Source organism: Piliocolobus tephrosceles, chromosome 5, assembly GCF_002776525.5.
Source record: "Piliocolobus tephrosceles isolate RC106 chromosome 5, ASM277652v3, whole genome shotgun sequence".
NCBI lineage: Eukaryota > Metazoa > Chordata > Mammalia > Primates > Cercopithecidae > Piliocolobus > Piliocolobus tephrosceles.
The window spans coordinates 154,614,450-154,630,245 of NC_045438.1; the positions used below are offsets into that span (position 1 = coordinate 154,614,450).

At 39.3% G+C, this 15,796-nt stretch overlaps 1 protein-coding gene across 2 annotated transcripts in view; it reads right to left on the bottom strand.

Annotated features, from left to right (window-relative positions):
• Positions 1-15,796, bottom strand: part of RNF182 (ring finger protein 182) — a 127,257-nt gene that overhangs the window by 87,569 nt on the left and 23,892 nt on the right. The gene's annotated exons all lie outside the window — the stretch shown is intronic.

A 15,796-nucleotide genomic window follows, 5' to 3' on the forward strand; every position in this document is an offset into this window, starting at 1 on the left:
CTGTCACCCAGGCTGGAGTGCAGTGGCACGATCTTAGTTCACTGCAACCTCCACCCACCAGAGTCAAGCAATCTTCTCTCCTCAGCCTCCCAACTAGAGATTACAGGTGTGTGCCACCACGCTAAGCTAATTTTTGTATTTTTAGTAGAGATGGGGTTTTGCCATGTTGCCCAGGCTGGTCTCAAACTCCTGTACTCAAGCGATCCACCCACCTTGGCCTCCCAAAGTGCTGGGGTTACACGTATGAGATTACAGGTGTGCGCCACCATGCTTAGCTAATTTTTGTATTTTTAGTAGAGATACGGTTTTGTCATGTCGCCCAGGCTGGTCTCAAACTCCTGTACTCAAGCAATCCACCCACCTTGGCCTCCCAAAGTGCTGGGATTACAGTTATGAGCCACCATGCCTGACCTGGGTTTTGGTTTTTAACTCAGTCTGACAATTTTCCCATTAAAACATTTAATGAATTATAAAAATTTGTGAAATTTCCAAGTTCATTCACATTTAATGTAAAGGCTGTCATATATTAACTCATTCTTTCCTTCTCACTTGATTTATTTGATTCAATTCCAAGTATTTCTCTCCTGTCATCTTCCTTCATCTCAAGGTATGCGTTTCTGGTTAACTTTTGGTTCAGTTACTTTTTGTTTTGTATTATTATTTTTGTCAGAAAACACGTGATATTTCTGAATGCTTATATAGTAATAAATTTCCTCCTGACAGGGAAATGTATGGGATTTTCAGGCTGCTGTCTTTTTCTCTCTGAAACCAACCCAACAGTCCTATAGACTAATCTTTTTTATAAACATAGATTGCCCTTTCTTATCTTAAAGCTTAAAACTTACATGTTTTATCTGAGCTCCTTCCTCAGGAGAGGACTTTCATGCCTCTCAAAAAAAGTATCAGAATTGAAACTCACCAGATCACCACACCAGATGAGGGACCCCTCAAGTTGATCATGATTGCTTCCTTGCCCCTCTCTAGTTCCTGTTTTCTTACACATTGTTACATTTCTTCCCTGCTATATAAACCCCTGGTTTTAGTGTGTCAGAGAGATGGATTTGAGAAGGATCTCCCATCTCTTCAGCCACAGCACCCAATTAAAGCCTTCTTCCTTGGCAATACTCACTGTCTCGTGATTGGCTTTCTGTGCAGCGAGCAAGTAGGGCCTAGACCAAACCTTGGTATTTTGGTAACATCTCCATGACCTGCAGAAATTGCTATCTCTAGTTTTCTGTGTCACAGATGAGAAATCTGCTGCTAGTCTGATACTTCTTCATGGTAAGTAATTTGCTCTGTCTAGAAGCTTCTAAGATTTTGCCTCTTATTTTTAATATATAGTTCAACAACTTTTCCAATAAATGCAGAGTGTCTTTTTTCATCAATTTTACCTGGAAATTAATAAGCCACTTGAATTTACAGACTCAAGTCCTGATTTTTAAGCTCAAAAAAATTTGTTTCTTATATTTATTTAATTATTGCCTTTCCTCCATCTGTTCCTTTTTCTCTTTCTGGCTCTCTCCTGTTACTCACATGTTATATTTCCTGGATCTATTTTCTTTTGTGGTTTCCATTCCTTTATATTTTTGTTCTGTACTTTCATATTCTTCTACTTGACCAACTAGGCTGCCAATTCAAGCCCCAAGAATGATCATTATCACCTTCAGTTCATTTACTAAAATGTTTGATGGGGAAATCATGCATTTCATCTCTAGAAAGTCTTCTTGTGTTGCATCTGCATCTCCTTATGTGCTCTTTCTATTTTTTGTCAGGTTGTCATCTGTCTCTGGCTGCTGCTCCATCTCATTCAGCGTGAGTTGTCTTTTCTCATACACTGTCTTCCCTTCGGCTGCAGTGCCAATATTTTTCTTTGTTATATCACTGGGGTTCAGGTCTGATTGTTGAAGGACTCATGGAACTGAAGTTCTGTGAGTAGGGGAAACACAATGATCTCTTCTCCTGCGATCTAGCAGTGTGACAGGTGGGCTGCCAGGACCCTTCCAAGGCCTCCTGCTCCAAAGGATGCCCCCAACTACTGATTTTTCTCCTTGGTCTCTTGTGGAACACACACCATGTGGTGAGGGTGAGTTTCAGTTTTCCTCCCAGGAGTCCCCATCCTCTGTAGGTCAAGCTCATCACAGTATCCAATGCATCCTGATCTTCTGGTGGGACTCATCCAGTGGATGCCAGCCCTCGGTACCAGCCAAGCCTAGAAGGGAATCTCCCATCTGCTCCCCACACCCCTACCCTCAGCTTTCACAAAGCTTGGGGTTTCACTTGCACTCAGGGGTCTGCTGGCTCCAGAAGTAGTTGGGATCAGGAAAGGCAGACAGAGTAGAATTGAGAGAGCAAGAGAGCCAGCCACTTTAGCTTGCTATCTTTCAAGAATCCTTGCCAACTATAATTCCTGGAGTTTTTCCCAAATAGTTACCTAGATGGAAAAATGGAAATTTGTGATAAAAGTTTAATTTGGGGAGAACACCGGCAATACTAATCATGTTCAGTGACTATTACATAAAGATATATACCAAACTGATACTCATCCCTAAGTTAACTGTTTTTGAAATTCACTTTTTAGAATTCTCCTTTTTGCACATTATTTTGTTTTACTTCCTCTATAGCAAACTGTCTCATTCTAAGAATCCATAAACTGGACACTCAACAGTATAAGAAGCATTTTCCTTTGCCTTTGGCTATCTTTCTTAAGTAATGCCTTTCAAGTTCTACCTTTTAATTCAAAGAGCTATATTTCTATATACTAGTTAGATAATAATTTTTTTAACATTTTAAAAACATTTGTGTTTTTTTAACTGAAATTGTCTTGAGTCTTTGCTGTTTGGATCTTGAACTGTTTTTGGGTCTTCTTCCCCACTTTTTCATGATATTACCCTTCTATTTCAATTTTTAAAATTTATTAGACCATCTCCCCTAAATACTCTTTGCCCTAGCCCCTATCATGTGTGGCAACTTATCTGCAAATATGGCTGCAATAATTCTCCACAGACCTGTACAAACACTTACTACAATGTGACCTTCTTTTCATCAGATCAACAGGTAATCTGCTTTTCCCCACTCCTTAAATCTTGGCCTTGTGACTTGCTTTGACCAACATTAAGAGTTTGAAGCAAATTTGTGACCTCAGGGTGTCTTGAAGCTTCTGCTTTGCTCTCCTGGAATTCTGAGACCACCATCAAAGAAGCCGAGGCTAGCCTCTCCAAAGATGAGAAACCACAGAGAGAAGGGCCCAGACAAAAGCCAGCACCAAATCCAGTCATGTGAGACCATTAGAGACCGTCCAGCCTCAACTAACCACCAGGGACAACACCCATTTGAATAAGTGTCACCATGAAAGAACAGCTGAAGAATGTGCCCCACTAAGCCCAGTAGAAAATGCTGAGCCACAGACTCATGAACCAATAAAATGGCTGCTGTTTCCAGCCACTAGTTTTGAGGTGCTTTTGTAACAACAGATAAGCAAAATAGCATGCTAAACTATTTATTTCCAAACTAATCCAAAGCCAGTCTCTGCCCAAAGAAATTATTTCCCTCATTTATCAATGAGTATCATGCCTATCTAGAAGACTCTTTTATGAACTTTGAAGCTGTCCAATCCATATGTCTTCCAAGTTTTGTTTGTCAGTCAAAATACAGTTTCTATGTATTCTTCCATGCATAAACTTCAATAATTTGTATTATAATAACTTCTATTAATTCAAGTCTTTTTAAAAAGCTCAAAAATTTTAGAAACACTGCATAAGCTCTACTACAGTAAGTGGAAATTATAATTCCCACTTAATAGGTATATGAACATCCATTGAAGTTAAGTACTTTTCCTAAGATTACATGAGAAGTCAGGACAAAAAAAGTCAAAATAAGTAGAGCTCAAAACAAAACAAAACAATACAGAGCTGTCACTGTGATCCTATTATTTGTCTATCCAGGGCTCTATGCTGTGTATTACTCCACTGTCCATATGAATTAATTGTATAGGTCTTAGGGTGAGTTGAGTTTCTTCAAAATATTTCATATAGTTTCATGTAGCCTGAATTATTCTTATAGAATCCATCAACCATTTTAATTTGGCATCAACAGGAGATATATTTTTTCCCCTTATGAAAAGACAACTTTCAAATTTCAACTCTCATTTCCAAAAATACTCCTCCCATCCTAGAAAATAAATGTTGTAAACATTGCTCTCTAGATGATGAGAAAATATATTTTAAATGGCTCTGTAACAAGAAAACTGATACAAGTTAAGGTATCGTCATTTTCATTAACTATGGTTTCTGTTGTTATAAAAGGTGCTAAATACCTGCTTCTATGTTCAATTTATTTTTGTGCAAAATGGAGAATCACTCTTCAAACACTTTGACTTCTTGATCATCAGTTTTTATGATGTCTTAAATTCTTTGACTAATAACTCTATCTTCAAAAACATATGAGAGATTCTGGCACTTGTAGCATCATTTTTCTTTGTGACTATCAAGGCAGAACATTGGTTTTTGCGCTCAGCTATTGATAAAGTATACACGCTTGCCATCTCTCTGACACCCAACTGCTCATTCACAAAACCCGATGTTCCTAACCTCATTATTTATGGAGCTTGAGTCTCAGATTAAGCTTAAACCACACATGTGGCATCTACCTCTAAGAAAGTCCAGTTTTTCCACCTAGAGATTCAGAAGCTGGATTCCAGTTAGAGCTTGAAAGACCCGCATTACTGTTAATAATTACTAACAATAATATGCTGGTCTCAGTCCCAATTATCACAGTTATGCCTTAGGGAACATTAATAATAGTTGAACTTTGTAGAGATTACGGTCTCAGGATTAAGGGTTTTAGTATACCTTTCATTAAAAACAATCCTTCTCACTATAATAAAAGTCTCCAAAACTCAAAAACCTAAAAAGAATAGGCTCAACAAATGCCAAGCTCTCATTCTTGAAGGACCATCAGCTGACTCTAGAAGAATTTAACCCACAATACTCATAACCCCTAATGGTTGTTTGGCAGCATAAGGAGCAGTTCCAGAAAGCCTCCCTCGACAATTAAAACTCTTACCTCCCCCCTCCTCCAAGAACAAGCAATTTAATTTGATGGAGAGTCATAATCTATTTATTAGGATACAGCCAAGTTAATAACCTAGCAATCTAAGTTATTAATTTTGGAAGAGAGGCCACTATTTTTATATATGGAGTTGTGATTTATGCTGTGCTGTTTGCCAGCAGTTTTAAACGAATAAATGTTCAGGAATAAGAGAGAAAAAAACAGGTACTCCGCACCCTATGTTTAGGTATCCACATCTGCTTTCTTCTTCAAGACTCTGGAAGTGCAGCCAGGAGCATGACCATCGCTTGCGGGCAGTCTACAACGGAAGCACATAGCATCTAGAGTCAGGATACCGAGATTTGGGACCTGGCTCTGACACTGTGATCTTAGACTAAAAGATAACACCTGCCTCGCCAAGTGGTTGTGAGGATTCAATGAAATCATTTAGGTGTAAATATTTTACATACATAAGCACTATATGGATGCGACTAGAAATTTAGAAATAATGGATCCACTGATATGGTACTTCAGCATTCTAAATTGGCAGTGGATAGAATATGCATTGAACACAGTATCAGAAAGTACACAGGTTTTCTGTCTATAGATAGAGCAGATAATAAGTAAAGCAAGTGAAGCACAATTTACCAATGTTGTAATAACTTCCACTACCTGATGAGCTGAGAGGGAAATGTCATTATTTCTCTTTTGTTTATATTATCTATATGGAACACTAACAAATAATATATAAAGCTCATAAGTTTAGATTTTTTGCTTAGTACCTTACTCTTTATTTGGAATAGGCAAAGATATAATATAAATAAGATCATGGTTAATAAGAATATGGCCTGAAAATTACATTATTAAGAATGACTGAATCCTCTTCCATTAGACTAATTTCTTTCCTATTAATTTCTTCCTTCATAATTTCCTTTAGCCAAAGTTTAATAAAACTCTCTAACCTTATCAAGAAAAACTAAAATGTCTAAAGAAATTAGCACAGATTACATGTACCATTTCTACAATTTCAAACTTAACTAGATTATTTTGATGCCTATTTCACTAAATGGAACTAATAGTGTATATAACATGCGCGTGGGCACACACACACACACACTCACACTCTCTCTCACACACACTCTCTCTCTCTTTCTCTCTTCCTCCGTCAAAAAAAGTGCATAATACTCCCAAAGCCATGGCTGAAAATCACCAACTGTCCTTCATCAATACGTTTGTGATTGACAGAAAAGTCATCTTCAACTGCTATAGAACTCACTTAAAAGAGTAACAGCTGGGTTTGGTTTTTGATTTGTTTGCTTGTTTTTTGTAGAGATGGGGTCTTGGTATATTGCCCAGACTGGTCTCTAATTCCTGGCCTCAAGCAATCCTCCTGCCTTGGCCTCCCAATGTGCTGGGACTACAGGCATGAGCCACTGCACCTGGCCAAGATAGGTTTTAATTCTTGATGGACTCATGATGTAGCCCTCTTTTGATATATTATCACTTTCATTTAATAATTCAGCAAGCATTTACTTAATATCTTTTAAGTGTCATACCATGTGCAAGATGCTGGGGATTCAAAGACAATCAAGACAAGGTTCCTGAAAGCAGAGGCTGATTGTAAAGGCAAATGGATCCCTTCCTGCCTTTACCTTGTCTCATTTGTTCTTCACCTTCTTCCCAGTGACTATACCCTTACTCTTGAAACTATCTATTCTCACAGTTCCACGACATCACAGTCTTCCAGTTTTCCTCCTAGTTCACTGATCACTGATCACTATTCTCAATCTTTTCTGCCAGCTCCTCTTCTATCAAATCTCTAGATGTTAGAACTCCATAGCCCTTGCTTGCACTCTTTCCCTTGGATTGTTCCATCTCCTCCAGTAGCTTTGAATACCATGACATGATGACTGCTCCCCAATTTGTGTCTGCAGCCTATTCCTTCCCTCTGAGTTCCAGAGTGCTTACAGCACCTCCACTTGTATTGACACAAACATTTCAAATTTAACAGGTCTAAGACAAATTTCAATCCTCACCTCTCACTACCACCCAATTGTTTCCTGCAGTTTTCCCCATTTTAATAAATGGCACCACCATTCTCTTAGTTTTTCATAAACTAGGAGTCACCTTCGATTCTACATTATACCTCACTCATGTCCAGTCCACTGGTAAGTCAGTCAATTCAACCAAAGTATGTTTCCAATCCTCCAATATCATTCCATCTTCATCATGAACATCCTAATCCAGGCTTTGACCCTGTTCATTGCAGAACCTTCTAATTTATCTTCATGCTGCTAATCTTGCCCCATTATAAATTATTTTCATTGCAATAACCAAAGTAAGCTTCTAAAAATGTAAATGGGATTATGTCTACCATCTGTTTATTACACTTAAATTGTTTTTCATTACATAGAGATTAAAATCCAAACTCTACGCAGCAAGGTACTGTATGATCTGGCCTCTGCCTTCCCTCCAACCCTGTCTTGAACATATTGTTTTCCTGGCACACTGGCCTTTGTTAAGTTCCATGAACAGTCCAAAGTCTTTCACGTTTTAGGCTGTTTGCTCAATGTGAAAGATCATACCAATTTCATTCCTTCTTAGAGATCTTGCCTTAGTCTGTTTTGTGTTGCTATAAAGGAATACCTTGACGCTGGGTAAATCATAAAGAAAAGAGGTTTATTTGATTCAAAATTCTGACTGGCTAGCAAGTTCAGGACTGGACACCTGCATCTGATGAGGCTCTCAGGCTGCTTCTACCCATGGAAAGAAATGAAAGGGAGCTGATATGTGCAGACATCACATGGCAAGACAGGAAGCAAGAGAGAGGGGAGGTGCCAGGCTCTTTGTAACAATTAGTTATCAAGGGAACTAACAGAGTATGAATTCATTCACCTCCAAAGAAGAGCATTAATCTATTCAGGAGAGATCTGGTCAAATTTCAACATGAGGTCTGGAAGTAACAAATATCCAAAACCACAGCAGATCTCAATATAAAGTCCTCAAGGAGGTCCTCCCCAATTACTTGTTTTCAAAATCACTTATCCCTTGTTTTCTATTATGTTTACTTCCTTCAACAAACTTCAAGAAGTCCAATTTAACTAATTTGTCTGTTCTAAATTTCTACTACTACAATGTAAATTATAAGAATACAAGAACCACTAATACGTTGCTTACCATTCTAGCACAAGCACCTATCGATAAGCTAGCACAGAGTAGATACTCAATAAATACCTGCCATATAAATATATTGAAATGTTTCCAAGACTCCTCCCACCTGTTCCTATCCGTGAATGGTATACCACACCCTTCTGAATGTGGTGAAGTCAGCACTTTGTCTTGATAAATATTCTTTAATGTGATACATTTTATAATGTAGATTTTCAGATTATAGATTTTATATTATTATTATTATTACTAATATTACTATTTTGAGGTGAAGTCTTGCTCTGTCACCAGGTTGGAGTGCAGTGGAGCAATCTCAGCTCACTGCAACCTCCGCCTCCCAGGTTCAGGCAATTCTCCTGCCTCAGCCTCCCGATTAGCAAGGATGACAGGCATGCACCACCACACCCAGTTAATTTTTGTATTTTTAGTACAGACAGGGTTTCACGATGTTGGCCAGGATGGTCTCGATCTCTTGACCTCGTGATCCGCCCGCCTCGGCCTCCCAACAGATTATAAATTTAACACTCTAAAATGTCCATGAAAATATCAAATCAGCTAAACTTCCCAAGAAATCTATAAACATTAAAAAATACATTAAAGACTTATAGCATCTAGGAAGCTCTCAATACATGTTGAAAAAATAAAAGAATTCCATTATTTGTCTTCATCATTTAAAATCTCCAATTTGATAAATACTTGTCCACAATCAGCTTCAGGTTTAGGCTCACCGAAAGAATCTATTAATACAATTCAGAGAATAAAATTCCCATAGGATTGTTTCTCTGTAAATGTTCAGATATGTACCTGAAGAAGTATACTTTGTGCTTAAGGCTTTTACAAATGTTTCTTTACATACTAAGCAAAATAGTTATCGCTACAATATTTCAGTATTCACAATGTTCTAAAAATTAAAAATACAGTTAAAGCTAGAAAGCTATTAATTTTATAATATTATCCTAAAACAAAAACAAAGTCACAAACCAAAACATTTTGCTCACTTTCCGTAATTCTAAAGAATACACCATCTCTTTTTCAGCATTAATAAAAATGGCTACAACATCTCATGAGATGAAGTAGATTTCTGTCTACCAAGGTCCAACTGTACTTGGACTCAGCAAAAATGTCACCAATCCAATTAATGAAATGCCTCAATTAATAATAGGCAAAAGGTTTTAAAATGAAATAAAAACACGTTCTATATTCTACCACATTTAATATATGCCTTGACCCAAGCTTGACAAGAAAAAAAGAACTCTATAGATTAAATTTTATTGAATTTATTTGCCCTCAGTGGCTTTTCTCAATAGGGCTTTTAGAATCAATCTTAATGAATGTGTCACTTTGCAACACAGCTACATAATGTGGCATTATTGATTGACATATATTCAACTGTGAAGATTAGGATAAAGTAAAAGCCTGTAGTGTTTTTTAAAATGAGACAAAATGATACTTACATAAAAAGAAGATTGCTAGGAAAGATAGTTTTATATTTATTGTATATTAAGATTAAGTAATTTTGTCGTGTGACAGACATTCTAAATACTCTCTTCCCAAAAGTCCCCTATGCAAGATGGAGTCTCTCTAGTTTGAACACCTCTGACAGATCCCTTGGTGTGGAAACTGTGTGATATTTCATTCCATTCAGTCACACAGTGGACAGGTGAGTTACTAGTGAAGATGTAGAACAAAGGGATGAGTACTGCCCTGGGTGTGTGACGGTGGGGGCGGGGGGTGGTGCTTGTTACTGACTATAGAGCAGGAAGAAAGTAGAGCACGGCTTCCTTTCATATCAGCCCAGGAAATGATGAATTTGGGGAAGCTTTTAAATTATAAATAAATTCTTCCTATATTTGTGGTTGAGAGAAAAAGAGCTCAGCCATTGGTATCCTCGAAGACGGTAATAATTAGTCTGGAAAACCTCCATGGAAAGAAGTGAAACTCTGGAAACTTTCGTAGTGAGCCAAGATACATTAAGTAGAGAAAGAACATTATAGGGTAGTCTAATGCAAAGGACAGGCTGGGAGCAGTGGCTCACGCAGGTAATCCCAGCACTCTGCGAAGCCAAGATGGGTGGATCACCTGAGGTCAGGAGTTTAAGACCAACCTGGCCAACACGGTGAATGCCCGTCTCTACTGAAAATACAAAAATTAGCCGGGCGTGGTGGCATGCATCTGTAATCCCAGCTACTAGGGAGGCTGAGGCAGGAGAATCGATTGAACCCGGGAGATAGAGGTTGCAGTGAGCATAGATCACACCATTGCACTTCAGCCTGGATAACAAGAGCAAGACTCCATCTCAAAAAAAAAAAAAAAAAAAAAAAGGCAAAGAACAGTCAGGATACATTAGGCCAAAGCAGAGAGAGTATGCAGCAGAAGGTAAAAATAGATAGCTGGTCACTATTACAAGAGCTAATATTTGGAATCAAGTGGCCATCAACAGATGAATGGATTTTAAAATGTAGTGGGTATACACAATGAAATACTATTCAGCCCTAAGAAAGAATGAAATCTTGTCATCTGCAGCAATATGAGTAAGTCTGAAGGACATTATGTGAAGTGAAATAAGCCAGGCACAGAAAGAGAAGTACTGCACGTTCTCACTCAAATGTGGGAGCAAAATAAAGTTTTAGCCCATGGAAATTTTAAATATTATGTAAAACTGTTAGAATCAAATTTCTGAATTTGAAAACAATGTATTTTCATACCTAATAAAGGTATGAAAGTGGGGAGGGCATAGAGATAAGGTCTTGCTATGTTGCCCCGGCTGGTCTTGAACTCCTGGCCTCAAGCAATCCTCCCACCTCAACCTCCCAAAGTGCTGCGATTACAGACGTGAGCCACACTGCACCTGGCCTAATAAAACTTTTTTAAAATGGCACCATCGTGGATCGTAAAGCTGCAGACAGAGACCACTCATAGAATTTACAGTAACAGTACAACTGAGACATGGAAACCATTCTGCCAAGCAGCACATAATGCATCAAAGGCCCTGTGGTTGCAGTGCAACTGTTAACCAACACCAGCCATGGGGCTCCTCCTGTGTACCCACAGGGCCTAAGTCTAGAAAGACTGAAACACCAAGTATGTCAAAAAGCCATGATTTCATGATGATACTTAAAAAACAAAATGAACTCCTTTGGAAGATGTGAGGAAAATAACCCACTCTGAAACCAAATAACCAAGCGAAAGACACAAGAATTTATTCTGCCTTTTCTTTATATGCAGCTTCCTTTCTGTTATGCCTTTAAAGTAACCAAATAATTGATGAGGTAAAATTCTTCTTTATAGAAGTATTTCAACCAATGATGATGGAACTGTATTATTTTGTAATCCTTAGTAAAATAATCTAGATCAGAAGTTGGCAGATAACTCCCAGTAGGTCAAATCTAATCTGGTAAATGTTTTATAGGCACGCAGTTGTGCCCATTCATGCACATACTGTCCAAGGCTGCATTCCTACTACAATGACAGAGACCATATTGACCCTCAAAGCCAAAACTATTTACTATCTGGCCCTTTACATAAAAGTTTACTAACCCCTAACCTAGAAATTAATTACCAATGGCTGCCAGAATCACAGAGCAAAAAGCAGATAAGGAGGCGGATGACACACGGGTCAGGCTTACAACACCTGTGCTCACTGATGGGGCTTCACACAACAAAGGGAGGGACAAGGCAGCAGGTGCCTCCTGATGCCATTAAGCGGGAAGCGTACAGCACCCCCACCTTCATAGGCCTTCTTGCCAAAAATCTGAAAATACGATCAAACCTCAGGTTGTTATGACCTGTTCATAGGAAATACAGCAGACAGAAAAATGAATTAAAGTACATGGGGATGTAGTTAGTTAAAATTCTGACTGTGGGAAATTCTACAGGACAAAGGATCCAGTTTCTTCAATGAATAAATTGCAAGGAAAAAAAGAAGGGTGAACCCACAGACCAAGGATGCCCAATCTTTCAATTTCCTGTGCCACACTTTAAGGAGAATTGTCTTGGGCAACACATAAAATACACTAATGCTAATGATACCCAAAGAGCTACAAAAAATTAAATTTAATTTAAATTTAAATTTTGAAATCTCATAATGTTTTTAGAAAGTTTATGAATTTGTGTTGAACCACATTCAAAGCTGTCCTGGCAGCATGTGGCCCACAGGCCATAGGTTAGACAAGCTTGCTATAGACTAAAAGAAGCCTAAGAGATTTATTAGCTAAATACATGAGTAGTCCTTGTTTGGATTCTAATTCTAACTGACCAATGGGGAAGGGGGGAATTTACAAGACAATAAGGGAAATTTGAATACCAATATTTCATGACAGTAAGGAATTACTCTGCAATTGTTGTCTGATGTGATAATGACATTGTGGTCATATTATTTAAAGGCAAGTCTCTTCAATGTTTTGGGGTTTCATACTGGGGTTTCACAGATGAAATAATATGACATCTGGGCTTTGTTTCAAAATAATCCAATGGGGAGGGGGGCAGATAAATGAAGCAAGATTGGCCATATGTTGATCACTGTTGAGGCTGAGTGATAAGTAAAAAGGGATTCATTATACCATTTTCTCTACTTCTGAATATGTTTAAACATTTTCCATAATAAAAAGATAAAAATAAAATCATTAGTAAAGCTTTCTCTCTACTTTCCAACATCTGTGCTCATGGATGCTTTGTTTCTCCCCCTGCCCATCTACCACGTATATTCATTCATTAAACAAATGCCTACTGATTGTTTAGTACAGCATAAGCCCTGGGCTAGGTGCTGGCAATGGCCTCACCTTCAGGAAGTGTACATTCTAGAGGGGGAGCCCAATAAGGAACTCAGCCTTACCACACTTGATGGTCAATGCTGCGTGAGCAGGACCCACAGGGTGCTAAGGAATGCAGAGAAGGGGCATCTATGCCTTCCCATGTTCCTCATTCCCACCCCTTAATATTCTTTAACAGTATGGCTAATCTCTCCCGATTGTCTACTTTGTTCTTCTAAGGAGAGATTTCCTTTCTCTAAGTGGCCCTGACTTATAAGCCAGAGGCTTCACATTGCCTATTCCATGAATATAAAACACTGGACTCTTCCTCCACTCTGTCCCCCACATGCCTTTGACTTCTGTGGTAACTACCCTGACAGCCCCAAAATCCCATCCTCACCCAGTGCTATCCTACTTACTTCCTGCTCCATAGTCAGTAACAAATGACACCCCACCCCCACCCCCACCATACACATACACCCAGGGCAGTACGAATCCCTTTATTCTACATCTTCACTGCTAACTCACCTGTCCACTGTGTGACTGAATGGAATGAATTGCCACACAGTTTCCACACCAAGAGATCTGTCAGAGGTGTTCAAACTAGAGTGACTCCATCTTGCACAGGGGATGGGTAAAATGAGGCTGTGAGACCTACTGGCTGCATTCCTAGCAGACTAGGCATTCTTAGTCACAGGATATTAACAGTTAAGGGAAGAAGTTAATAATGTTTATTGAACAGACCCATGACTTAACAAATCCAGGAAATAACAGACCCAGGAAATGTCCTGATGTCCTGTCTTATGAACAAAAGCAGTCTTAGTTTAAGAATAAGTTTTGCAATGAGACTCCGTCTCAAAAAGAAAAAAGAGTAAGTTTTGCTTTAAAAATAATATTCTTGTGAAAGTAGTTACACAGAGATTAACAATCCTTTGTCACAAGCCCTTGTAGTAGAGCACATCTCCCCATGACTTTTTGCTTTGTTATCTTATATATAAACAAGCATTGTACCTAAGTAAGGCAGATGTGTTCCTCCTCTCACTCTTAGGAATGCCCTGGTCTCTCTATGGAGTAGTCACCCTTTTATTCCCTTACTTTCTTAATGAACTTGCTTTCACTTTATTCTGTGGACTCGCCTCAAATTCTTGCCTGCTCAAGATCCGAGAACCCTCTCTTGGGGTCTGGACTGGGACCCCCTTTTCAGTAACATATTCTGTGATAAGCCATGAAGGGATGATACTGAAGAGACCCCCACTTAACCAAAGTAAAATTGTCTGCACAGCACCAATTGGCCGACTTTGGATAAGTGGTAGGATACATTTCATCCCAAGTAAAGGACAAAGTTGGGTGAAAGGCCCAGCTCAGAAGGGTTAGCATCCCTCCTGAGACATAAGGGGTTAGAGAATCCTCTCAGTAAGGCCTCTTTTGGTCCAAAATGGATTTGACACTGGGATGTTGACCGCTTTTCTCTTTGGATTAATCTGCCTTGAACTCTTTGCTGACGACTGTGGGTGACAGGATTAGGCATGTACAGGATTGTCGGACACTGGGGAGCTTTCTCTCCCACCAAGGGGGAAATGTGAGAGCTGATGGGCCTGCTGGAGAAGATCTCTTCACAACTGACAAGCAGCTGCCTAGATTTTTGATTCAGTGTTGCTGCACTGGGTGGGTCTTTCCCTGGCCTCCCTGAGCTCCTCGCCTCCCTGTCCCACCACAGGCAATGAATGCTTTTTGCCTTTCCCTTTCCTCTCTCTCTTTCTCTCCTTTCTCTTTACTATCTTTTCTGTCATGCAGGGCAACTGTCCACTTTTCTATGTTGCCCAGAGACCACATGTTGAAACTCCTGGTTAGAGGTCATTCCACCCCACTTGAAGTGGATCAAAGACGACAGGGGTTGACAGGGGCCAACAGGGGAACGTTTGAGCCTTGCCAGGTTGATGCTGGGTGCTGACTGGGGTGACTGGTATCTATGTTTGTCATGTGTATTTTGCTCCGGACAAAATGGAAAATGTTCATTTGTTTCCCCCACACAGCCTGTTGGGTTGAATCTTGCAAAACTGAGAGGCTTTGCCTATGCGTCCAGGAAATGGAAAAAGATGATTTTCTTTTGTAACGTGGCTTGGACCCCACAGCTATGGGGCAACAAGCAAGACTATCAAAGCCACTCAGAGAAAGGTAACTCAGAAATCTATCACACTGGCAAAAAGGTAAGAATTTCCTACCAGTCAGGCTTCTGGTCTGTCTGTGAAAACTGGTTAAATGAATGGTCAAAATCACTTGCATTTTGAGAGCTTTTAGCCTTGGTGTCTAATAACCAGGTAGGACGTATACTTTTAGGGATAGCTAATGGCAGCTATGAGGGAGGAATACTCTGCACTTGGCACACTAGGATCAGAGAAGCATGTTCTTGACCACCTGGAAGGTATGGAAATGTCCCCAGCCCTACTGAGAGATGACTCCCACAGGGGATGGGCTAATTCTCTCTTTTTGGGGATCAAGGATCCAGTATAAAAATGGGACTTTTAATTCTGGAGGATCTGTTTTGACTTCCAACTGTGCCTGCTTATTAGGCCCTAGAAATTGCATGCCTTTCTGGCCCTGTTCCTTGAAGGGCTTCAGCCTGAAGCCAGTAATCCAATTAAGAAACTTAAAACTGGCAAATAAAAAATATTATAACTATTAGATCTTCTTCCATCTGTGTATTTATATGTGTTATGTGTGTGATGTTTGCATATGAAAGAGCTCTGGTTAACTGACTTAAAGAAAAATAAGTGGCTGGGTACAGTGGCTCACACCTGTAATCTCAGCACTTTGGAAGGCTAAGTTGGGCAGAT